General features: G+C 42.7%; 1 protein-coding gene across 3 annotated transcripts in view; it reads left to right on the top strand.

Annotated features, from left to right (window-relative positions):
* LOC124002473 (vitamin D3 receptor B) overlaps nucleotides 1-26,492 on the top strand; it is a 78,830-nt gene that overhangs the window by 17,710 nt on the left and 34,628 nt on the right. The gene's annotated exons all lie outside the window — the stretch shown is intronic.

Genomic DNA, 26,492 nt, shown 5'->3' on the forward strand with positions numbered 1-26,492 from the left:
TAGATGGTATAGAATACAGTAAATACAAATGAGATGAGTAATGTAGGATATGTAGACATTATTAAAGTGGCATTATGTAAAGTGACTAGTGATACCATTATTAAATAAATTTATAAAATTGGCCAGTGATTTGAGTCTGTATGTTGGCAGCCGACTGTCTATGTTAGTGATGGCTGTTTAACAGTCTGATGGCTTTGAGATAGAAGCTGTTTTTCAGTCTCTCGATCTCAGCTTTGATACACCTGTACTGCCTTCTGGATGATAGCGGTGTCATGTTTTGTCTTATATTGTCTTGTCATTATGCTTTCCCTTCTGTTCGTTTCCCCCTGCTGGTCTTATTAGGTTCGTTCCCTTTTTCTCTCTCCCTCCCTCTCTCTCCTCTCTCTATCGTTCCGTTCCTGCTCCCAGCTGTTCCTATTCTCCTACTCAATCATCTAGTCTTTTCACACCTGTTCCCTATCTTGTCCTCTGATTAGAGTCCCTATTTCTCCCCTTGTTTTCCGTTTCTGTCCTGTCGGATCCTTGTATGATGTTCGCCGTGCTGTGTCTTTGTCTCGCCCTGTCGTGTCTTGTTTCCCTCAGATGCTGCGTGTGAGCAGGTGTCTGAGTCTGCTACGGTCGGTGCCTTCCCGAGGCAACCTACAGTTAATGGTCGAGTCTCCAGTCTGTCCTCGTCACTACGAGTGGAATTAAGTTTTTTATGTTTTGTTTTCTGCTCTGATTGTCCAGGAGTATTGCTTATATCCTTTACTGGAATAAAGACTCTGTTTTCGCCAAGTCGCTTTTGGGTCCTCATTCACCTGCATAACAAGCGGGGTGAACAGACAGTGGCTCGGGTTGTTGTTGTCCTTGATGATCTTTTTGGCATTCCTTTGACATCGGGTGCTGTAGGTGTCCTGGAGGGCAGGTAGTTTTCCCCCGGCGATGCGTTGTGCAGACCGCACTACCCTCCGGAGAGCCTTGTGGTTGAGGGTGGTGCAGTTGCCTTAACCAGGTGGTGATACAGCCCGGCAGGATGCTCTCGATTGTGCATCTGTAAAAGTTTGTGAGGGTTCTAGGTGACAAGCCAAATTTCTTCAGTCTCCTGATGTTGAAACGCACTGTTGTGCCTTCTTCACCATGCTGGCTGTGTCGGTGGACCATTTCAGTTTGTCCATGATGTGTACGCCGAGGAATTTAAAACTTTCCACATTCTCCACTGCTGTTCCGTCGATGTGGATAGGGGGGTGCTCCCTCTGTTGTTTCTTGAAGTCCACAATCCTCTCCTTTGTTTTGTTGACGTTGAGTGAGAGATTATTTTCCTGACACCACACTCTGAGGGCTCTCACCTCCTCCCTGTAAGCTGTCTCGTCGTTGTTGGTAATCAAGACTACCACTGTAGTGTTGTTTGCAAACTTGATGATTGAGTTGGAGGCGTGCTTGGCCACGTAGTCATGGGTGAACAGGGAGTACAGGAGAAGGCTGAGAATGCACCCTTGTGGGGCCCCAGTGTTGAGGATCAGCTGGGTGTAGATGTTGTTTCCTACCTTCACCACAGGACCCAGTTGCATAGGACGGGGTCGAGACCCAGATTCTCAAGCTTAATGACGAGTTTGGAGGGTACTATGGTGTTGAATGCTGAGCTGTAGTCAATGAACAGCATTCTTACATAGGTATTCCTCTTGTCCAGATGGGATTGTGCAGTGTGATAGCGATTGCATCGTCTGTGGACCTATTGGTAAGCAAATGGATCCTTGACTAGTCTCTCAAAGCACTCAAAGCACTTCATGATAACAGAAGTGAGTGCTACGGGGCGATAGTCATTTAGTTCAGTTACCTTAGCTTTCTTGGGAACAGGAACAATGGTGGCCATCTTGAAGCATGTGGGGACAGCACACTGGGATAGGGATTGATTGAATATGTCCAGAAACACACTTGCCAGCTGGTCTGCGCATGCTCTGATGACACGGCTAGGGATGCCATCTGGGCCGGCAGCCTTGCGAGGGCTAACACATTTAAATGTTTTACTCACGTTGGCCACGGAGAAGGAGAGCCCACAGTCTTTGGTTGTGGGCCGTGTCGGTGGCACTGTATTGCCCTCAAAGCACGCAAAGAAGTTGTTTAATTTGTCTGGGAGCAAGACGTCGATGTCCGCAACGGGGCTGGTTTTCTTTTTGTAATACGTGATTGTCTGTAGACGCTGCTACACACGTCTCGGGTTTGAGTCGTTGAATTGCAATTCTACTTTGTCTCTATACTGACGCTTTGCTTGTTTCATTGCCTTGTGGAGGGAATAGCTACACTATTTGTATTCGGTCATGTTTCCAGTCGCCTTGCCATGATTAAATGCGGTGGTTCGTGCGTTCAATTTTGCGCGAATGCTGCCATCAATCCATGGTTTCTGCTTAGGGAAGGTTTTAATAGTCACAGTGGGTACAACATCTCCAATGCACTTCCTAATAAACTCACTCACCAAGTCAGCGTATACGTCAATGTTATTGTCTGAAGCTACCCGGAACATATCCCAGTTCACGTGATCGAAGCAATCTTGAAGCGTGTAATCCGATTGGTCAGACCAGCGTTGGATAGAGTTAAGGGAGGGCGGAGGAGGGTCTTGTATGCATCGCGGAAGTTAGAGTAGCAGTGGTCCAATGTTTCGCTCGAGTGGGTACAACAATCAACGTGCTGGTAGAATTGAGGTAGCCTTGTTCTCAGATTAGCTTTGTTAAAATCCCCAGCTACACTAAATGCAGCCTCAGGATATATGGATTCCAGTTTACATTGAATCCAGTGAAGTTCTTTCAGGGCCTTCAAGGTGTCTGGGGAAAAAAAATCATTAGCCTATTGCTGTTATTTGTTGGGTACGGTAGGCACTAGCCTTTCTTGGTAATTTCTGCAATATAGCCTGTTTACATTTTTTGTGAAGTGTTTTGTTTAATTAAGTTCCAACTGTAGTGATGTGTTTGCCGCAATATTATAGTCTGTTTGTATTTTCACTATAATCAATGGCTTGACTTATTTTTATATTATCCTAATAAAGTGTAGACACTTTTTTAAAGGTTTGGTGTGGCAATTATTAAGCTTTAGCTACTGCAGGGCTATGATGTGAAGGCAGTGCGCCCTGCCTCTCCAACTGACTCCGACAGTTGAACTTGAGGTGAGGAGAAATGTTTTAGGCCGAGCAGACTTACACCGATAACGTAACAATATATTGCTTATCTTTATAAAAAAAGATATTCTGATAGGAAATTCACGAATTAGCCCCTTCTGTATGCCTATATCTGTGTAGAGGATGCAGTAGCCTATCTGACAAGGATGAGGAAATGCATATCTGCCGGCATATCTCTCTCTCTATCTCTCTGGGGCTAAAGCCTAAGCTTCTCTTCCTTTATATCGATTGTTTAAATGTTAATAGCATACAGTGAAAGCCTATAGGCCTATGCATGCAATTCCCCTGATTTAGGACATTTCCTGCTCAAATCTCCGACAGCTGAATCGTGATGTGGAAAATGATAGTTTTAGGAAAGTAAAAAAACAATAAAACAATAGGCTAGAAAGTTTTGCATATGTTACACATCGAAACACAAGGAATGGTGTTTTGGGAATTTGTTATAAGCTGTTTTTAAAGGTTCAATGCAGCTGTTTTTTTATGTCAATATCAAATCATTTCTGGGTAACAATTAAGTACCTTACTGTGATTGTTTTCAATAGAAATTTCCAAAAAGAAACCAAAATAGTTTCTTAGCAAAGAGCAATTCCTCAAGCAAGAATTTTGCTAGGACTGTCTAGAAGTGGTCTGAGAGTGCAGGGGAAAATGAGAAATGAGCTTTTATTCCCAGAGAGGTTTGGAATTCTCTTTCTTATTGGTCTATTAACTCATTTATCGCAAGGGGACATTTCAGGCGGCCTTTTCAAACAGCTCTTACAGTAAAATGGCATTATCAACGCGTTCACAATTTCACAGTGTTTTTCCAAACTCATAGTGTGGAAATGTATATAAAACATAGGAAAGTCAAGGTTTTGACTGCATTGGGCCTTTAAAGTGTATCTTTCATGAAAAAACTGTTCGGCTTCGTTACAGTGAAACACGTCAATTCTGGTCTTCATTTTGACAGTTTGATGCAAAAGTGATATGTTGCCTTCAAAGTATTCACACCCCTTAAACATTTTCCACATTTTGTTGTGTTACAGCCAGAATTGAAAATGGATTCAATTGAGATTATTTTGTTACTTGGCGACACACAAAACCCACAATGTCAAAGTGGAATTATGTTTTGCAGAATTTTTACAAATTAACACAACAAAATGAAAAGAAAACCTGAATTGTCTTCAGTCAATAAGTATTCAACACCTTTGTTATGGCAAACCTAAATAAGTTCAGGAGTAAATCTTTCTTAACAAGTCACATAATAAGTTGCATGGACTCAATCTGTGTGCAATAATAGTGTTTGACATGCTTTTTTAATGACTCCCTCATCTCTGTACCACACACATCTGTAAGGTCCCTCAGTTGAGCAGTGAATTTCAAACACAAAGACCAGGGAGGTTTTCCAATGTCTCGTGAAGAAGGCCACCTATTGGTAGATGGTTAAAAATAAAAAAGCAGACATTGAATATTCCTCTGAACATGGTGAAGTTATTAATGACACTTTGGATGCTGTATCAATACACCCAGTCACTACAAAGATACAGACGTCCTTCCTAACTCAGTTGCCGGAGATGAAGGAAACCGCTCAGAAATTTCACCACGAGGCCAATGTTGACTTTAAAACAGTTAAGAGTTTAATGGCTGTAATGGGAGAAAACCGAGAATGGATCAACAACATTGTAGTTACTCCACAATATTAACCTAATTGACAGAGTGAAAAGAAGGAAGCCTGTACACAATAAAAACAATATTCCGAAACAAGCATCTTATCGTTAAGGATTGGCGATTTAAAAAAATATATATTTACGTAATGGCGCTAAGCACAGGCAAAATCCTAGAGCAAAACCTGGTTCAGTCTGCTTTCCAGACACTGGGAGATGAATTCACCTTTCAGCAGGACAATAATCTAAAACACATGGCCAAATCTACACTGGAGTTGCTTACCAAGAAGACAAAATATTCCTGAGTGGCCGTTTTGACTTAAATCTTCTTGGAAATCTATGGCAATACCTGAATATGGTTGTCTAGTGATGATCAACAATCAATTTTACAGAGCCTGAATATTTTTGAAAATAACAATGGGCAATTGCTGTACAATCCAGGTGTGCTTTTACAAAGTATTGACTCAGGGGTGTGAATATTTTTGTAAATGAGATATTTCTGTATTTCATTTTCAATAAATTAGCAAAAAATGTCTCAACATTTTTTCATTTTGTCATTATGGGCTATTGTGTGTAGATGGGTGAGAAAAACATCTATTTAATCAATTTTGAAAATGTGAAATATGTCAAGAGGTGTGATTACTTACTGAAGGCACTCTATATCACAATCATTATATAATATAAATATATTACTTATCTTGCCAAACCACACAAATCCTTAGAGTCAGGCAAACAAATATATTGAGAGATATATCGTAATTGTTATCTGATCTGATTGACTGTGTGTTTGCGTGTGTGCGCGCTCGTGCATGTGTCAAATAGACCTGGTAAAACGGAAAATCACATCCGTTCTACAAAACGTATTTCCATCTGAACGTTTTGTTACGTTTTTGCACCCTTCTGAACAGGCCCTTGTTTTTTCTCAGATGGGTTTGGCTCATTCCAACTCTACGCAGACAACACCATTCTGTATACTTCTGGGTTCTCTTTGGACTGTGTTAACTAACCTCCAGACGGGCTTCAATGCCATACAACTCTCCTTCCGTGGCTTCCAACTGCTCTTAAACGCTAGTAAAACTAATTGCATGCTCTTCAACCAATCGCTGCCCGCACCTGCTAACCCGTCCACCATCACTACTCTGGACGGCTCTGACTTAGAATACGTGGACAACTACAAATACCTAGGTGTCTGATTAGACTGTAAACTCTCCTTCCAGACTCACATTAAGCATCTCCAATACAAAATTAAATCTAGAATTGGCGTCCTATATCGCAACAAAGCATCCTTCACTCATGCTGTCAAACATACCCTCGTAAAACTGACCATCCTACCGATCCTCGAGTTCGGTGATGTCATCTATAAAATAGCCTCCAACACTCTACTCAACAAACTGGATACAGTCTATCACAGTGCCATCTGTTTTGTCACCAAAGCCCCATACACTACCCACCATTACGACCTGTACGCTCTCGTTGCTTGGCTCTCACTTCATACTCGTCGCAAAACCCACTGGCTACTGGTTACCTACAAGTCTCTGCTAGGTAAAGCCCCGCCTTATCTCAGTTCACTGGTCACCATAGCAGCACCCACTCGTAGCACGCACTCCAGCAGGTATATCTCACTGGTTACCCCCAAAGCCAATTAGTCCTTTGGTCGTCTTTCCTTCCAGTTCTCTGCTGCAAATGACTGGAATTAACTGCAAAAATCTCTGAAGCTGGAGACTCATATCTCCCTCACTAGCTTTAACCACCAGCAGTCAGAGTAGCTCACAGATCACTGCACCTGTATATAGCCCAATTGTAAACAGTCCATCTATCTACCTACCTCATCTCCATACAGTATTTATTTATCTTGCTCCTTTGCACCCCAGTATCTCTACTTGCACATTCATCTTCTGCACAGCTCTTGTGCAGACATCCCGTCAGTTGAGGATGCCTGGTCATTCTTTAAAAGTAACTTCCTCACCATTTTAGATAAGCATGCTCCGTTCAAAAAATGCAGAACTAAGAACAGATATAGCCCATGGTTCACTCCAGACTTGACTGCCCTCGACCAGCACAAAAACATCCTGTGGTGGACTGCAATAGCATCAAATAGTCCCCGTGATATGCAACTGTTCAGGGAAGTCAGGAACCAATGCACGCAGTCAGTCAGGAAAGCCAAGGCCAGCTTCTTCAGGCAGAAATTTGCATCCTGTAGCTCGAACTCCAAAAAGTTCTGGGACACTGTAAAGTCCATGGAGAACAAGAGTACCTCCTCCCAGCTGCCCACTGCACTGAGGCTAGGTAACACGGTCACCACCGATAAATCCATGATTATCGAAAACTTCAACAAGCATTTCTCAATGGCTGGCTTTTATCTCCCTCACCAACTTCAAACATCTGCTATCTGAGCAGCTAACCGATTGCTGCAGCTGTACATAGTCTATCGGTAACTCCACCCCCCCTGTTCAGCTGAAAAGGTGGCGCAGGGAATGCAAAAATATTCTTTAGAATTATTTAACCTCCACACATGAACAAGTCCAATATCTCAAATGAAAGATAAACACCTTGTTCATCTACCCAGCGTGTCAGATTTTGAAAATGTTTTACGGCGAAAACACAACATATATTTATGTTAGACCACCACCAAACCAAAGAAAAAACATAGACATTTTTTACAGCAAAAGATAAAATGACAAAAGCAGGATAAAAAAAAAATCAATCACTAACCTCTTGAAAATCTTTATCAGATGACAGTCATATGACATGTTACATGGTACATTTATGTTTTGTTCGATAATATGCATTTTATATCCATAAATCTCATTTTACATTGACGCCATGTTCAGAAAATCCTCCAAAATATCCTGAGGAATTATAGAAAGCTACACCAGATAACAGAAATACTCATCATAAACTTTGACTAAAGATACATGTTCTACATATGTTCTACATATAATTAAAGATACACTGGTTCTTAATGCAACCGCTGTGTCACATTTGCTTTTTAACGTTACGGAAAAACCCTAACATTGCAATAATCTGAGATGGCGCTCAGACGTAACAATATTTCTCCGCCATGTTGGAGTCAACAGAAATACAAAATTACAACATAAATATTCCCTTACCTTTGATGATCTTTCAATCAGATTGTAGTGCAAGGAGTCCTAGTACAACAATACATTGTTTTGTTCCATAATGCTCAATTCTAGTGTCCAAGTAGCAGCATTTGCTATCACTTTCAGCTCACATGCCCAAAAAATTACTTCTGGTCCAGGATAACTTTACATGAAAACTTCCAAAAGACATATTACAGGTCGAAGAAACTGGTCAAACTAAATGCAGAATCAATCTTCAGGATGTTATAATCATATATATCCAATAACATTCCAACCGGATCCTTCGTTTTCATCTGGGGCTGATTGGAACAGCCGTAGCACTCGGAAGTGAAATGCGTCACAACAAAATGGCATTCTCTTGCGACACCGACTACTTTCCTTCCCATTAGGCCAAAGTTCACAGCAAATGCTCCATTACACTTTCTACTGAATGAGGACATCTAGTGGAAGACGTAGGAAGTGTTTCCAGATCCATAACTTGTTGGGAAGGGAGGGAGCGATGATGTCAAAGTTGCCCCAACTTTCAGGATTTCAAAACTTGTTTGGAAGATTGCCTGCCCTGTGAGTTCTGTTATACTCACATACATAATTCAAACGGTTTTAGAAACTTCAGAGTGTTTTCTATCCAATATTAATAATAATATGCATATATTAGCAATTTAGGACAGATTTTGATGCAGTTCACTATGGGCACGCAATTCATCCAAAGTGGAAATACTGCCCCCTATCTCTAACTGGATCACCCACCACTGCGACCTGTATGCTCTAGTCGGCTGGCCCTCGCTACATATTCGTCACCAGACCCACTGGCTCCAGGTCATCTACAAGTCCATGCTAGGTAAAGCTCCGCCTTATCTCAGTTCACTGGTCACGATGGCAACACCCACCCGTAGCACGCGCTCTAGCAGGTGTATCTCACTGATCGTCCCTAAAGCCAACACCTCATTTGGCCGCCTTTCGTTCCAGTTCTCTGCTGCCTGTGACTGGAACGAATTGCAAAAATCGCTGAAGTTGGAGACTTTTATCTCCCTCACCAACTTCAAACATATGCTAACTGAGCAGCTAACCGATCGCTGCAGCTGTACATAGTCTATCGGTAAATAGCCCACCCAATTTACCTACCTCATCCCCATACTGTTTATATTTATTTACTTTTCTGCTCTTTTGCACACCAGTATCTCTACCTGTACATGACCATCTGATCATTTATCACTCCAGTGTTAATCTGCAAAATTGTAATTATTCGCCTACCTCCTCATGCCCTTTGCACACAATGTACATAGACTCATAGACTTTTCTACTGTGTTATTGACTTGTTAATTGTTTACTCCATGTGTAACTCTGTGTTGTCTGTTCACTCTGCTATGCTTTATCTTGGCCAAGTCGCAGTTGTAAATGAGAACTTGTTCTCCACTAGCCTTCCTGGTTAAATAAAGGTGAAATAAAAAATGATTAAAAAACCATTCCAGTGTTTAAATTGCTATATTGTAATTACTTCGCCACCATGGCCTATTTATTGCCTTAACTCCCTTCTCTTACCTCATTTGCACTCACTGTACCTATACCTTTTGTTTTCTTTTGTTCTGCTGTGTTATTGACTATGTTTTGTTTACTCCATGTGTAACTCTGTTGTTGTATGTGTCGCACTGCTATGCTTTATCTTGGCCAGGTCGCAGTTGTAAATGAGAATTTGTTCTCAACTAGCCTACCTGGTTAAATAAAGGTGAAAATAAATAAATAAATAAATAAACAATTCCCGTAGCTATCATCACCCACTTGAAATGGCACGTCGTACTCGATTATGCGGCCTAGCGTGTAATTATAGCGCGCCTCGCCGCTTGCACATCTTAACCACCACTTCATATCTCTTTCGTGAGTTATTTCACTAGACCAGGGCTGTGTGATGACTGCTGTGTTACAGGGTTCCCTTAACACTTGATTAATCAGGTAAAATCATTGATTGGCCCGACATTTCACACACGTGGTTACCAAGTTTGAATTCAGATTACCCTACACTCAACCTTAACCCTACAGTGATACAGAAACCTGACCGTACTGTGCAGACCAGGATATTTTCATTTCAAATGGCCCTTTCCAGCATGGTTCCAGAGACTATGGTGGGGGAGTAACCAGGCTGGCTCAGTACAGCTCTGTTTGGCTTGGTTTGGCCCTGTAGTGTGAAACAGGCACTTGTTCCCCCAACCAATGAGATCCCGGCACCTGAGACCCTATAGTGACACTGTACAGTGAGGGACCTTTGACCCCCTGACCCATGGCGTGAGGGGGCGTGTCAGAAACCGCTCCAGTCAGTTTGTAACATGTCACCCCGTCCACTTTCGTGGCCCCCGTCTGCCATAGGTCGGCCCACTCCTTCCTGTACAGTCAATGTATACAATGGCCCGATTGGCCAGGATGTGGGAAAAAAGGGGCCTCCATCTCCCTCGCACTCCGTCAACACACATCACACACATTACACACACACCACAAGACAAGTCCCACACGTCACACCACACTAGCTATTAGGCCATTCTGCATTCCGGAATACAAACGCAGGCCGCACCCTTCTCATTTTATTGCTGATAGATCCAAAGAGGATAAATAGTTGTCGAGAGATGTGTTGTGTTTTATTTTTAGCAATTTTACCCGGGCACTCTGTGTGTAGCTAGCTATATTTTTAGCCGCCGTTTGAATAACACAAAAAACAGTCTGTTTGTCCTCTTCACTACTCTGTTCCCTCATGCTGTTTGCCCACTGGTCCTTTTCCTGGGCTGCCTCCAACTCCTGCTCCGTATCCGCATCAGGCACACTGGGGCTTTGTGACACACAATGTCACTGAGACAAGGAGGTCACCACCGCCACCGCTCCCTCATTCTCTCGCTGTCCATTTCTCTCTTTGATTCAGATTTTCTCGCCTTTCATCTCTATCTCTTTTAATCCATCTCTGTCGCCCTTGGCTCTGTTTGCCGATTTCTGACACACTATTCTTTCCCAGTTTGTCGTGGTTTCTGATGAGCTTCCCTTCTCTTATTCGGACCTCTCTCTAGCTCCCTCTCTTACTCTGTCTCATACTCTCCATAGTTCTGTCTGTCTGTCTGTCTGTCTGTCTGTCTGTCTGTCTGTCTGTCTGTCTGTCTGTCTGTCTGTCTGTCTGTCTGTCTGTCTGTCTGTCTGTCTGTCTGTCTGTCTGTCTGTCTGTCTGTCTGTCTGTCTGTCTGTCTGTCTGTCTGTCTGTCTGTCTGTCTGTCTGTCTGTCTGTCTGTCTATACCTCCCTCCCTCCCTCCTACACTAGCTCTGCAGCCCGTGGGCTGCCACTTCCTCTCCCTGGCTGTCAACAGCGAGAGGCCATTTAGAGGGCAGCTGTGGAGGGTTCAAGCCAATAGTCCCTGTAGAGAAGCAACAGTGCCTGTCAGCATCCCAAATGGCACCCTATTCCCTATATAGTGCCCTACTTTTAGGTAGAGCACTATATAGGGTATAGGGTGCCGTTTGGGACGTACACCCTAAAGTCGTGACTCATTGAAGTAATAGTATAGTTGTCAGGAGGAGCACAATTGCTCTGTGTCTCATTCACAATTCATTTGGTAATTAGATGAAGGGATTCTAGAGGAAATAGGTGTTAATCAACATTTGAATCAATGCCGTTCATGTGTGGCAGGAATTCCTAGCGTCAAGCTCAAGGGGGCGCAGGAGATGGCTACCCAACATGTGGAGCGTCCAAGATTCCAAGGTAAAAACAAGGGTTCTGGGTCCCAAATGGCACCCTATTCCCTATACAGTGCACTACCTTTGTACAGAACCATATGGGTCCTGGGCAAAAGTAGTGCACTATAAAGGGAATAGGTTGACATTTTGGGCTGATCCATGTTGTTATCTTGGAATCTTGGACGCCCCACATTTTGAGTAGCCAGTTGTTTACTGGAACAGCTAGGCTGTGAAATTATTGATGTATGCCACGTTGACCGCTCAACTTTGACCACACCGCACGGAGGGAAACGTATTCATGAGAGTGAATATTCATGTTAAAAAAATGTGATTTATTCCAAGATTTTGTCTCTTTTGGTCGCTTAAGAGAAACCATCACAGCTGTTTTTCAAATAGGACTTTTCTAGTGTGTTCAGAAGCCCAACCAACCACATATTGCAAATCTTTGAGGCAGAATTTGTTGTTTACTGATTACGAATGTACCTTGAGCTATTGTTTCCATTGTTTAGGGCAGAGGTCAACTAGATTCAGCCGTGGGACGATTATTTTCTTGAGCGGATGGTCAGGGGTCCCGAAACGAATATAATCATTTCAAACCTTGCTTACATTTGTATACGCTCACATATATCTCTCTATTATGCGTGGGAATACTTTGGGACAGATTTTCCAACATTCAAATCAGCTGGAGCTGATTTGCTGGTGTTTTTACAGTCTTATATGTCCAACATTTTTTTTTTAAGTAAGAAAAATTATATACATATGAGTATACAAAACATTAAGAACACCTGCTCTTTCCATGACAGACTGACCAGGTGAATCCAGGTGAAAGTTATGATCCGTTATTGATGTCACTTGTTAAATCCTCTTCAATCAGTGTAGATGAAGGGGAGGAGACAGGTTAAAGAAGGACTTTTAAGCCTTGAGACAATTGCTACCTGGATTGTGTATTTGTGCCATTAAGAGGGTGAATGGGCAAGACCTTTGAACAGGGTTATGGTATGGTAGTAGTTGCGAGTTGCACCTGTTTGTGTCAAGAACTGCAACGCTGATGGGATTTTACGGTCAACAGTTACCTGTGTTTAGTGGTGTAAATGACTTAAGTAAAAATACTTTAAAGTACTAAAGGGGTATCTGTACTATACTATTTATATTTTGACTACTTTTACTTTTACTTCGCTACATTCCTAAAGAAAGTAATGTACTTTTTACTCCATATATTTTGCCTAGACACCCAAAAGTACTCGTTACAATTTGAATGCTAAGCTTGACAGGAAAATTGTACAATTCACACAATAATCAAGACAACATCCCTGGTTGTCATCCATACTGCCTCTGATCGGGCGGACTCACGAAGCACAAATTCATTCTTTGTAAATTATGTGTTGGAGTGTGCCCCTATCCGTAAGCAAAAAACAATAAGAAACGGGTGCTATCTGGTTTGCTTAATGTAAGGAATTTGAAATGATTTATACATTTTTACTTTTCATAATTAAGTATAGTTAAAAGCATATACATTTAGATTTTTAATAAAGTAGTATTTTACTGGGTGGATTTTATTTTTACTTGAGTCATTTTCTATTCAGTATCTTTACTTTTACTCAAGAATGACAATTGGGTACTTTTTCCAACACTGCCTGTGTGTGTAAAGAATGGTAAATATTAGGAAGGTGTTCCTAGTATTTTGTATACTTAGTATATTTATTTTTACTTGGGGGGGGGGGGAAATAAAATCCCCGGACGCCATTTGGGGTACCCGGGTTTCGGGTTTTGTTGGTGGGCCCTGGCCCAACTCTTGTATGGTAATCAAATCTCACAGAGTGTGTCTTTAGCACTGTTATCACACCGGATTAGAGTCAGTTCTAGTCTTGAACCCACTCAGTGGTCACGTGCTGTAGAGATACCTGAGCTTACCACGAGCAGCTCGCCAATCAAGTAGAACATGTGTCACGCAAAGTGGACGTGACACACTTTTTATATAGACGACAGTAAGGCCTCGTTATCCCTTGTAGCTCCTTGGCCTAGATTCAAGCCAAGGTCCCAGAGAGTCGCTTTAAGTGTGTCACTTTCTATGCATCTCTGCAATGTAACATTCAAGAACACAATTACGCAACGCTTCGCTAACTAAACCCAAGGAATGCTCTCCTCTCCGTCTTTGTACCAGCACGATAAACGTGTATTTTCATTGCTATCCCTGACCTATCGCTGACCTGGATTGGCTCTGGTAATGGCAGACAACAATGGCCAATTAGCTGTAGGTGTCCTACCATTACATGTGATAACGCAGTAGAAGCTAGTAACTACCCTGACCTATTGATCTCCCATTGTTTTATGGCGTAGGTTGACTGCTTCTTATCACATGTGGAAGTGGGACTTTCCACCAGGCAGCACTAAGTAACCAGGGGACTCTATCCCATGATAAAAACGGTGCATTGCAGTATTTATGCAAACAGTAGCGCACGCATATCAACATCCTGACCGTGATTCCAACGGGGATTGAAAACGTCCATGTCTGATTGTGTCTGAGTCGGGACTGGGAGCATATCAGCGTTACAGACATACACTTCCATCCCGCTAGCGGTTCAACGTCGGTACCGGTGGGATTTTCTCTTTCGTTGGCATAAACAATACCCTTTTTATTTTCTTCCATTGTCAAAGGGACATACGGCTTTGCAATGTAAACGGAGCGGGTAGTGTCCACTTACAGTTGACCTACGTTACATGTCACACTGTACTACCACAACCTCTTTGTGAAGTAGCAGTAGTCGTGTAAACAAAAGCCACTGCATATGAACATATATTGGCAACTTGATTGATACTGCTCCCACGTCTGACCAGGACCATACATTGTCTGAATATGAATTCATCAAAACTGTGATGGGGCACAGGTTTTTTTTTCTTCTTATTTACCGTTTCCCCTCTTCCGTGTTGGGCACTAGTGGCAGCAGGTCTGCTGTAATAGACTCATTCATTATTTAGAGCTCCACTGTACGCTCTTGTGAGCTTAGTCTAATGGGTTGTCAGGGCCGAGTTGAATCACAATGGATCGAATTCCTCTGATAGAGTGGAACGGCATCGAATGAGTAATTAATCATGTTTTCATAATAAGTGTCTGTTCACTGACTTGTCAAACTTGGGGTGAGTCGGAAGGTTGGACCTCGGCCTTGAATGTGCTGATAAGTACAGTATGTGTTGTATGTAAGTATGTGGTTGTTGCCTGTGTGTTGTTTATTGTATGGTTGTGCAGCAGTAGTGCCAAATTGCCAATGTAGTATAGGCCTACACATCTCAGCGCAAAAAAAAGAAACGACTCCCCTTTTCAGGACCCTGTCTTTCAAAGATCATTCGTAAACATCCAAATAACTTCACAGATCTTCATTGTAAAGGGTTTAAACACTGTTTACCATGCTTGTTCAATGAACCATAAACAATGAATGAGCATGTACCCGTGGAACGGTCGTTAAGACACGAACAGCTTACAGACGGCAGGCAATTCAGGTTACGGTTATGAAAACTTAGGACACTAAAGAGGCCTTTCTGCTGACTCTGAAAAACACAGAAAGAAAGATGCCCAGGGTCCCTGCTCATCTGTGTGAACGTGCCTTAGGCATGCTGCAAGGAGGCATGAGGACTGCGGATGTGGCCAGGGCAATACATTTCAATGTCCGTACTGTGAGACGCCAAAGACAGCGCTACAGGGAGACAGGACAGACAGCTGATCGTCCTTGCAGTGGCAGGCCACGTGTAACAACACCTGCACAGGATCGGTACATCCGAACATCACACCTGCTGGACAGGTACAGGATGACATCAACAACTGCCCGAGTTACACCAGGAACATACAATCCCTCCATCAGTGCTCAGACTGTCCACAATAGGCTGAGAGAGGCTGGACTGAGGGCTTATAGGCCTGTTGTAAGGCAGGTCCTCACCAGACATTACCGGCAACAACGTCGCCTATGGGCACAAACCCAAAAAAAGTGCTCTTCATTGACGAGTCATGGTTTTTTTCTCACCAGGGGTGATGGTCGGATCCGCGTTTATCGTAGAAAGAACGAGCGTTACACCGAGGCCTGTACTCTGGAGCGGGATACATTTGGAGGTGGAGGGGCCGTCATGGTCTGGGACGGTGTGTCACAGCATCATCGGGCTGAGCTTGTTGTCATTGCAGGTAATCTCAACGCTGTGCGTTACAGGGAAGACATCCTCCTCCCTCATGTGGTACCCTTCCTGCAGGCTCATCCTGACATGACCCTCGAGTATGACAATGCCACCAGCCATACTGCTCGTTCTGTGCATAATTTCCTGCTAGACAGGAATGTCAGTGTTCTGCCATGGCCAGCGAAGAGCCTGGGTCACCATCCCATTGAGCACATCTGGTACCTAGGGCCCTTCCCCCCAGAAATGTCTGAGAACTTGCAGGTGTCTTGGTGGAAGAGTGGGTTAACATCTCTCAGCAAGAACTGGCAAATCTGGTGCAGTCCATGAGGAGGAGATGCACCACAGTACTTAATGCAGCTGGTGGCCACACCAGATACTGACTGTTACTTTTGATTTGGACTCCCCCTTTGTTCAGGGACACATTACTCAATTTCTGTTAGTCTGTGGAACTTGTTCAGTTTATGTCTCAGTTGTTGATTCTTGTTATGTTCATACAAATATTTGCACATGTTAAGTTTGCTGAAAATAAACGCAGTTGACAGTGAGAGGACGTTTATTTTTTTTGCTGGGTTTATATGTTAGGTTGTGGATGTGCAAGTCTACAGGATATTTTCAAATGCCTTAACTTCACAAAAACTCAGCAAGACTCCGGAAGACCTCCCTTCTTGCACTGTATGTGAGACACTGAAGTGTTTATTGTCCTTAAAAGAAGCAATTTTCCCATGAAATCAGTGTTATTAAGAAACTAATGACCTGGAAAGCTGAGACCTGGGGGAGAAACAGGAAACTTGGTCAACTTTGTCTGCACATAACTGTATTTTCATTCTATCTTCCTGTTTGCATTGGGGATGTCCTGTTTTGGGGGTCAACCATATGTTAAACAAAGCCTACAAATAATAGACTGCAAATAATGAATCGGTAATATCATTTTTGTATCCAGATAATACACTAGCCTTTACTTTACAATATTACTGTCTACTTTCCTATGACATGCTTTGATTCCGGCTAATATTGTACGTAATGTATTTTGTGTGGACAGCTAGGAATTTGAGCCCGTTTGTTGTTTTGTAACATCCATGGAAATGATCATATTTTAGGCTAAATACTGTCCTTATCTATATTTAGACACCGATAAGCCATATCATAAATTATCATATTGTAGGCTAAATACTGTCCTTATCATAAATGATCATATTGTAGGCTAAATACTGTCCTTATCATAAATGATCATATTGTAGGCTAAATACTGTCCTAATCATAAATGATCATATTGTAGGCTAAATACTGTCCTTATCTATATTTATAAATTATCATACTGTAGGCTAAATACTGTCCTTATCACAAATGATCATATTGTAGGCTAAATACTGTCCTTATCTATATTTAGACACCGATAAGCCATATCATAAATGATCATATTGTAGGCTAAATACTGTCCTTATCATAAATGATCATATTGTAGGCTAAATACTGTCCTAATCATAAATGATCATATTGTAGGCTAAATACTGTCCTTATCATAAATGATCATATTGTAGGCTAAATACTGTCCTAATCATAAATTATCATATTGTAGGCTAAATACTGTCCTTATCTATATTTATAAATTATCATATTGTAGGCTAAATACTGTCCTTACATGTTTAGCCACCAATAAGCCATATCATAAATGATCATATTGTAGGCTAAATACTGTCCTTACATGTTTAGCCACCAATAAGCCATATCATAAATGATCATATTGTTGGCTAAATACTGTCCTTACATGTTTAGCCACCAATAAGCCATATCATAAATGATCATATTGTTGGCTAAATACTGTCCTTACATGTTTAGCCACCAATAAGCCATATCATAAATGATCATATTGTAGGCTAAATACTGTCCTTACATGTTTAGCCACCAATAAGCCATATCATAAATGATCATATTGTAGGCTAAATACTGTCCTTACATGTTTAGCCACCAATAAGCCATATCATAAATTATCATATTGTAGGCTAAATACTGTCCTTACATGTTTAGCCACCAATAAGCCATATCATAAATGATCATATTGTAGGCTAAATACTGTCCTTACATGTTTAGCCACCAATAAGCCATATCATAAATTATCATATTGTAGGCTAAATACTGTCCTTACATGTTTAGCCACCAATAAGCCATATCATAAATTATCATATTGTAGGCTAAATACTGTTCTTATCATAAATGATCATATTGTAGGCTAAATACTGTCCTTACATGTTTAGCCACCAATAAGCCATATCATAAATTATCGTATTGTAGGCTAAATACTGTTCTTATCATAAATTATCATATTGTTGGCTAAATACTGTTCTCAACCATATCATAAATTATCATATTGTTGGCTAAATACTGTTCTCAACCATATCATAAATGATCATATTGTAGGCTAAATACTGTCCTTACATGTTTGGCCACCAATAAGCCATATCATAAATGATCATATTGTAGGCTAAATACTGTCCTTACATGTTTAGCCACCAATAAGCCATATCATAAATTATCATATTGTAGGCTAAATACTGTTCTCAACCATATCATAAATGATCATATTGTTGGCTAAATACTGTCCTTACATGTTTAGCCACCAATAAGCCATATCATAAATGATCATATTGTAGGCTAAATACTGTTCTCAACCATATCATAAATGATCATATTGTTGGCTAAATACTGTCCTTACATGTTTAGCCACCAATAAGCCATATCATAAATGATCATATTGTAGGCTAAATACTGTCCTTACATGTTTAGCCACCAATAAGCCATATCATAAATTATCGTATTGTAGGCTAAATACTGTCCTTACATGTTTAGCCACCAATAAGCCATATCATAAATTATCGTATTGTAGGCTAAATACTGTCCTTACATGTTTAGCCACCAATAAGCCATATCATAAATTATCGTATTGTAGGCTAAATACTGTCCTTACATGTTTAGCCACCAATAAGCCATATCATAAATGATCATATTGTTGGCTAAATACTGTTCTCAACCATATCATAAATGATCATATTGTTGGCTAAATACTGTCCTTACATGTTTAGCCACCAATAAGCCATATCATAAATGATCATATTGTTGGCTAAATACTGTTCTCAACCATATCATAAATGATCATATTGTTGGCTAAATACTGTTCTCAACCATATCATAAATTATCATATTGTAGGCTAAATACGGTCCTTATCTATATTTAGCGACCAATAAGCCATATCATACATTTGCAATATAGTCCGTGGCCCTGCTCTTTAAACATATGAATGTTTAGTGCATTATTGATATGCTTTGATTCCACTATTTGCCAATTTCTCCCCTGCCCTAAAATGGCCTCCCAGTTGCTTGGTGAAGTCAGCTTGTTGTTGTTCTCTGTGACCGTTGACCCTTTGCGTGTACTTTACCTCAGCACTCGTGAAAGGCGAGGGCTATTTGGGAGGGTGAGTGTGGGGAAAAAGTGAGCTCGGGTCGGGGGGGGGGGGGCGAACAACTGAGGATCTGGGGTAGAAAACAAGACACTCTTGACTGTTCCATCACACAAGGCTCAGTCCCATCACCTCCGTAAAACAGCTGAGACGTTCGCTTATATTTTACAGTGTCACATCAAAGCAGACATGGCCACGGAGGGCTCTGGACAATCTTAGCTGGGGAGAAGCCGACGCCCACGTTTCATGCCGCAACGAGTGGTGTTAAATTGTCGTGTGCAGCTGTCAAGTCCGTCGCGGTGTTGATTCAAACGGTCACCGCTGTTTGGTGGTGATGAGTAGAAGTCTCATACTGTGTGTCATGGTATTGAGCGTTGCTTTCTCACTGGGGCTGTGATATTGACTGGATCTCCCAATCTGTGTCATGCCGTTAAGTAGAGCTGTCGTTCTGCGTTTACGGTGTTGAGGCAAGCCCTCCAGCTGTTCAGCTGTTCTTCGTCGTAAAAACGACCTGCTTCATAGTCGAGTGGTTCGGCAAAGTGTTCACTCATCAACATTGGGTCTTCCCATTGAGCACATCTGGTACCTGTTGAATTGGAGGGCGAGGGCTTATAGGCCGAGCAAAGGCTAGCTCGGACCATCTGCTAACCAGAGTCACACAAATATTTGTTTGCTTCTCCGAGGATGGCATACACTGAGTGTACGAAACATTAGGAACAGCCTCGAATTCTTCGGGGCATGGACTACAAGGTGTCTAACACGTTCCACAGGGATGCTGGCCCATGTTTACTCCAATGCTTCCCACAGGTTTGTCAAGTTAATACACAATGGAAACTGTTGAGTGTGAAAAACCCAGCAGCGATGCAGTTCTGGACACCTGGCAGCTACTACCGTACCCCGTTCGAAGGCACTTCAGGTGACGTCAACAAGGGATCATAGCGTTCGCCTGGATTCACCTGGTCAGTCTATGTCATGGAATTGTTTTGTACACTCAATGTATATCAGTACTCCTACTCTGTCATGCTTGATACATATAGACCTACAGTGTATGTATCAAGATGTGTTTTTTTTGGGGGGGGGGTTAGCACCTATGTTTTTAGACACCCAGGTTTGCAGCAAGTGATGATGGAGAGCTCTGTCAAAACGGCTTAAATTATTCAACTTGCCTCCTTACCCCATTGCTCGTGATTTGTGAGTTTGTTTATATTCATGTCGGTACAGTATTGAGATTCTGTCACCGTCCTTTTGTCTCCCCTCCATCCCCCCTCCATCCATCCCTCCATCCCCCTCCATCCATCCCTCCATCCCCCTCCATCCATCCCTCCATCCCCCTCCATCCATCCCTCCATCCCCCTCCATCCATCCCTCCATCCCCCTCCATCCATCCATCCCTCCATCCATCCCTCCATCCCCCTCCATCCATCCCTCCATCCATCCCTCCATCCCCCCTCCATCCATCCATCCCTCCATCCCCCTCCATCCATCCCTCCATCCCCCTCCATCCATCCCTCCATCCCCCTCCATCCATCCCTCCATCCCCCTCCATCCATCCCTCCATCTCGGCCTCTGCTTTCCTTTCACTCGTTGGCAGTGGAAAGGAATGAGAAAAGGCTTCGTAAAGGATAGTGATTGTTTGTTTATGGGGGTGCTACCCATGCGGTGACATGGTTTCCCCCCCTCACAGACACTCTTAAGTGAAATTGATACTCTGCGTACTATGTAATCAAATGTAACTCAGACCCGACATTTGGACTGGAACAAGGGTTTTTCCCCTTTAATCCTTCCGGGTAATATTCCAAGCCCCAGGACAAATGAAGACACTGGAGTTCACCTCTCCACTAAGTCAATTGAAGACTCCACCATGATGGCAGTGTAGATACAGACCGTTATACTGGCAAAATGTCGGCACAGCCTACATAAAGTGGCCTCTTACCTGTTTTTAGTCTTCATTTGGAGGACGAGGCAAAGGAGCAAGGTTTAACTTTTTAAAAACATACCATGTCCCTCCACACAAAGCATATTGTCCCATGTAGCTCAGTTGGAAGAGGCATGGCTCTTGCTACGCCATGTTGTGGGTTTGATTCCCACGGTGGACCAGTATGAATTTTTTGGGGAAAATGTATGCACTCACTACTGTAAGTCTCTCTGGATAAGAGTGTCTGCTAAATGACTAAAATGTCAAATGTTTAAGCTGGAAATGCAATTTGTACAAAACATTTGAGTGAAGGGCATTGAAGGTTGAGCCATCAGAAACACATTTGTAAAATGTTTATCTGGTTTTCAGTCACCTCGGTCTAAGAAGGCAATTTGCATTTCCATTGGACTCACTCGGGAGCAAGAGAGCTGTCCTCAACGGTGACTTGACTGGTGGCCTGTGACACTTCTTGACTTAATACCTTTTGCTCTTTGGGAAGCGTAGGTCATTCACAAACTTCCTCCAGTGGGTTCAGTGTCACAAACTTCCTCCAGTGGGTTCAGTGTCACAAACTTCCTCCAGTGGGTTCAGTGTTACAAACTTCCTCCAGTGGGTTCAGTGTTACAAACTTCCTCCAGTGGGTTCAGTGTTACAAACTTCCTCCAGTGGGTTCAGTGTCACAAACTTCCTCCAGTGGGTTCAGTGTTGGGCAGTTTTTCTTTGCTTTTTTTCTAGGAGGATTCTGCCACTTGAAGTTCTGTCTTTATTCTTTACCTTTATTTAACTAGGCAAGTCAGATTTTTATTTTCAACGACAGCCTAGGAACAGTGGGCTAACTGCCTGTTCAGGGGCAGAACGACAGATGTGTACCTTGTCAGCTTGGGGGTTTGAGCTTGCATCCTTACTAGTTACTAGTCCAACGCTCGAACCACTAGGCTACCCTGCCGCCCCGTCTTTACAGATCTTCGTCAGCTGTTCCTGGGTCTTCCTGGTTTCCAATATGGTCTCCAGGTTAGAGCTTGTCTGGTTATGTTGTCTAGTCGTTTTCTTAAGGCGTGCCCGATCCAGCCTCATTTCCTGCATTTTATTTGAGTGTCAATATGTTCTTGCTGTGCGATTTTCCCAGAGATTTTTCATTCCTTATGATGTTTGGCCAATATACCTAATGTCATTCTTGGTGAGTTTGGACATTTACGAGCAAATGTGAACGAGAGACATTGTGCAAATGAACAAGGTTTGACGCATGCAGTGCTGGCTCTACATGCAGCATGTCTACGGGCTGTCTGTGTGGAGTCTGGAGTCGCTAGGGCAACAGGCCTGCTCACACTGCTTTGGAGAAGAGGGGGGAGGAGCAGACAGGCTGAGAGCAGAGAGGAGAAAATAACTCATCCAAAGGGCTTTGCCTTCTCAAACACGGCCGAAAGCTAACACAGTATGATGCCCTGTCGCCTTATTATTTCAGCCACTTACTTAGATAGCAAGTTAAACTAGGGGTCATGTCAATCAAGTAATTATGCATTTTTCACTCAGGAAAAAAAAGCATAATAAATATCTTGCCGCGTTTTGTAAACACAGATCTAAAATGCTTCTTATTGTAATTTCTGCTCGGCATCAGACTCATTCTGTGCTTCAGTTGCACTTCTAATTCTCAACTTGGATGAGAATTCAAGAACGGGCGTTCTATCAGCAGACGGAACTCAGAATGATGTGTAGCTTCTTTTCTCCTGTACTTTTCTCGGTGTAGCCAGCCTGTTTTTCTCAGGTAAAACGCAAGATTAACTTTAAGCAAAACATTATGATAGGCCTAAACATTAGGAATGTGATGGCCATGCATAGTTTTATCAAAACAATACCTTTTTCATTTTTTTTCATTGTAAGCTCATTACTAATGTATTTTCTGTGAAGGAAAACTATAGTCGCACGTCCCTGATCACTCTATTGAAGAAAAAGAAACACTGTTGACTTTCAACATAAAACGCGACCTCTGTCAATACACAGCTGGACTCACCTGCTCCCTCTTTCTCCCATTGTGCTAATTACACGCAAACACACATGACTGACTCAAAGGTGCTGGGAAACTAAGTCAGCTTCATAATGTGACAGGTGAAATAAGAACGCGATCTGCTTCATCTCCTAATGAATTGCACAAGTTGACTGCAGGTATTTACTTCAAAAATAGCTACAAATATTAAAAGGTATTGAAAAACGTCAAAGAAATAGTTTTGCCGGTGTTGACGGTACTGAAAAAAACATCCCGTGGCTATTTCCAAATAGCTGTATATACCGTATACCACCCAAGCCTAAAAGCCAGTTTTGAGGTTTTGTTCTGTATATGTTGTAAGTCTTGTTCTTCTAGTTGGGTCCACGGTATGCCAAAGTTTTATCCTATCGACTGCCATCAGAAAGAGAAGGGGGCACAGCAGGCAGCCCTGTCAAACTCCTGTGTTTATGGGGAAGCTGTTCGTGAGGTGCCCATTGTGTATTCGTCTGCAGGGTGACTGTAGATGTGACTGTTGGGTGATGTTGATGAACTTCTTTGGTATGCCGTAGTGTGCCATGAGCTTCCACAAGGTTTCTCGGTCCAGGCCGACGGATGCTTTTTGAAAGTCAATGAATGTGAGGAGTAGAGATGTGTTCCATTCCAGGGTCTGTTCAGCAATGATGCAAATGGTGGCGGTGTGGTCGGTACATGATCTATCTGGTCGGAATCCTGCTTGTTGGTCTCGGAGTTCTTTGTCCAGTGCTTTTGAAAGTCTTTCCAGGATGATCCTGCTCAAGACTTTTCCTGGCCCAGATAAAAGTATTATGCCCCTGTAGTTATTGTGGCCTCTGAGGTTGCCCTTTTTGGGAAGCTTGACCAAGTGTCCTTCTACCCATTCGTTGGTACTCTTTCTTCATCCTAAATCTGTCCCAGAAGTTGGAGCAGCATTTGGATTGCTTTCTCAGGGTCTGCTCTGATAGCTTTTGGAGGTATTCCGTCAGGTCTTGGTGCTTTTCTGTTTTTCCATTTTTGGACAGCTTTGTCTATTTCATGTTTATAGGGCATGTTGGTATGGACCTGAATAGGGTGTTCTGATAAAGGTATGTTGGCTGGCTCTATTGGTGTATTGGTGTATCTCCCTAAAGTGTTCTTCCCATCTCTTTTCTTTTCTGGTGAGTGCTTTTTCGCTTTTGTCTATGATTGGTCTGTCGTAGTGCTCCCTTCATGTTGTGTTGAGCAGTTGCCTCTGCTTGGGTCGCCGTTGGTTCTTGTCTTTTTTTAATGCTCTTTTATACCTGTTTGTCCGCCTTGGAGTATCCTCGTTTTGCTTTTGCTGCTCTTGTGCGACTGCTGTTGAGGTTTTGCTTGGCCTGTTTCAATTTTTGTATTGTCCCAAGACTCTCTCCTGAGATGAATTATTTGTGTCGTCTTGGTGTCCTTCCACTGGATTCCTTGCATGCCTCTGTCCACGCCTTCTTCATTATCTGCCACCTCTGGTCCAGGGTTTTCTCTTCTTCCTCATCAGCTATCAAGAGATTTGAACCCGTTTGAAAGGTTCATCTGGAGTAGCTCTCTTATGTTCTGGTCTTGGAGTAGGCTTATTCTTGCTCTGTCTGTGAATTTCTTGAGTTTTCAGCATGAGCAGTCCTATTATAAGGTGGTGGTCTGATGCTGCATTTTGCTGATGCATATAAACTCGGCAAAAAAATAAACGTCCTCTCACTGTCAACTGCGTTTATTTTCAGCAAACTTAACACGTGTAAATATTTGTATGAACATAGCAAGATTCAACAACTGAGACATAAACGGAACATGTTCCACAGACATGTAACTAACAGAAATTGAATAATGTGTCCCTGAACAAAATCAAAAGTAACAGTCAGTATGTGGTGTGGCCACCAGCTGCATTAAGTACTGCAGTGCATCTCCTCCTCATGGACTACATCCGATTTGCCAGTTCTTGCTGTGAGATGTTACCCCACTCTTCCACCAAGGCACCTGCAAGTTCCCGTACTTTTCTGGGGGGGAATGGCTCTAGCCCTCACTCTTGAGATCCAGGCTCTTCGCTTGCCATGGCAGACTTGCAGGAAATCACGCACAGAACGAGCAGTATGGCTGGTGGCATTGTCATGCTGGAGGGTCATGTCAGGATGAGCCTGCAGGAAGGGTACAACATGAGGGACTAGGATGTCTTCCCTGTAACGTACAGCGTTGAGATCGCCTGCAATGACAACAAGCTCAGTCCGATGATGCTGTGACACACCGTCCCAGACCATGACAGTCCCTCCACCTCCAAATCAATCCCGCGCCAGTGTACAGGCCTCAGTGTAACGCTCATTCCTTCAACGATAAACCCGAATCCGACCATCACCCCTGGTGAGACAAAACCATGACTCGTCAATGAAGAGCCCTTTTTGCCAGTCCTCTCTTTTCCAGCGACGGTGGGTTTGTGCCCATAGTCGACGTTGTTGCTGGTGATGTCTGGTGAGGACCTGCCTTTACAACAGGCCTACAAGCCCTCAGTCCAGCCTCTGTCAGCCTATTGTGGACAATCTGAGCACTGACGGAGGGATTGTACCTGTCCCGCAGGTGTGATGTCCGGATGTACCGTACATGCATGTTCATTAATTGTTTATGGTTCATTGAACAAGAATGGGGAAACAGTGTTTAAAACCTTTACATTGAAGATCTGTGAAGGTATTTTGATTTTTACTAATTGTCTTTGAAAGACAGGGTCCTGAAAAAGGGACTTTTCTTTTTTTGCTGAGTTTAGGATCTACGTATATGGTTTTCCTTGGTGTGGTCTCAAGATACCTATGTGGCGTTGTGCACTCTTTTGGGTGGGAAGACAATCCCTCCAATGGCAAGGTTGTGGAATGCACAGAAGTCACTGTATTGTTCTCTGTGATTGAAGGGGGGGTCAACTGTGCAACTTCCTTTCGGTTTTGGTTGTGCAGCATTGTTCTTGTCTGACTTGAGACACCATTCTTTTCCAAATCTTTCTGTAGTTTATTTGTGAATGTTTCTGTAAATGGTATTTACCACTAAGTGGATGATTGGTCCACCTCGCTTTACCAGGGCCCTGTTGGCCAGCGTGTTTCCAGGTTTCCAGACAGGCCTTTATGGTAACCTTAGGGGCCCGGCTGGTAGAGCCACCCACCATGCTTCACCCTGTCTGGCAATCCCGTACTTGACCTGTTTCCGTTGTGTTTTTGAGAGGCGACAGTGTTCTGCAATGACCATAAGATTTTGGGCAAGATGTTGTCACGTTTCGTTTCGTCAAACAATTCCCACATGCAAACATTTGCTTCCTTCTTCTCTGACACACACACACACACACACACACACACACACACACACACACACACACACACACACACACACACACACACAC

This window comes from Oncorhynchus gorbuscha, linkage group LG18 (genome assembly GCF_021184085.1).
Source record: "Oncorhynchus gorbuscha isolate QuinsamMale2020 ecotype Even-year linkage group LG18, OgorEven_v1.0, whole genome shotgun sequence".
Lineage (NCBI taxonomy): Eukaryota > Metazoa > Chordata > Actinopteri > Salmoniformes > Salmonidae > Oncorhynchus > Oncorhynchus gorbuscha.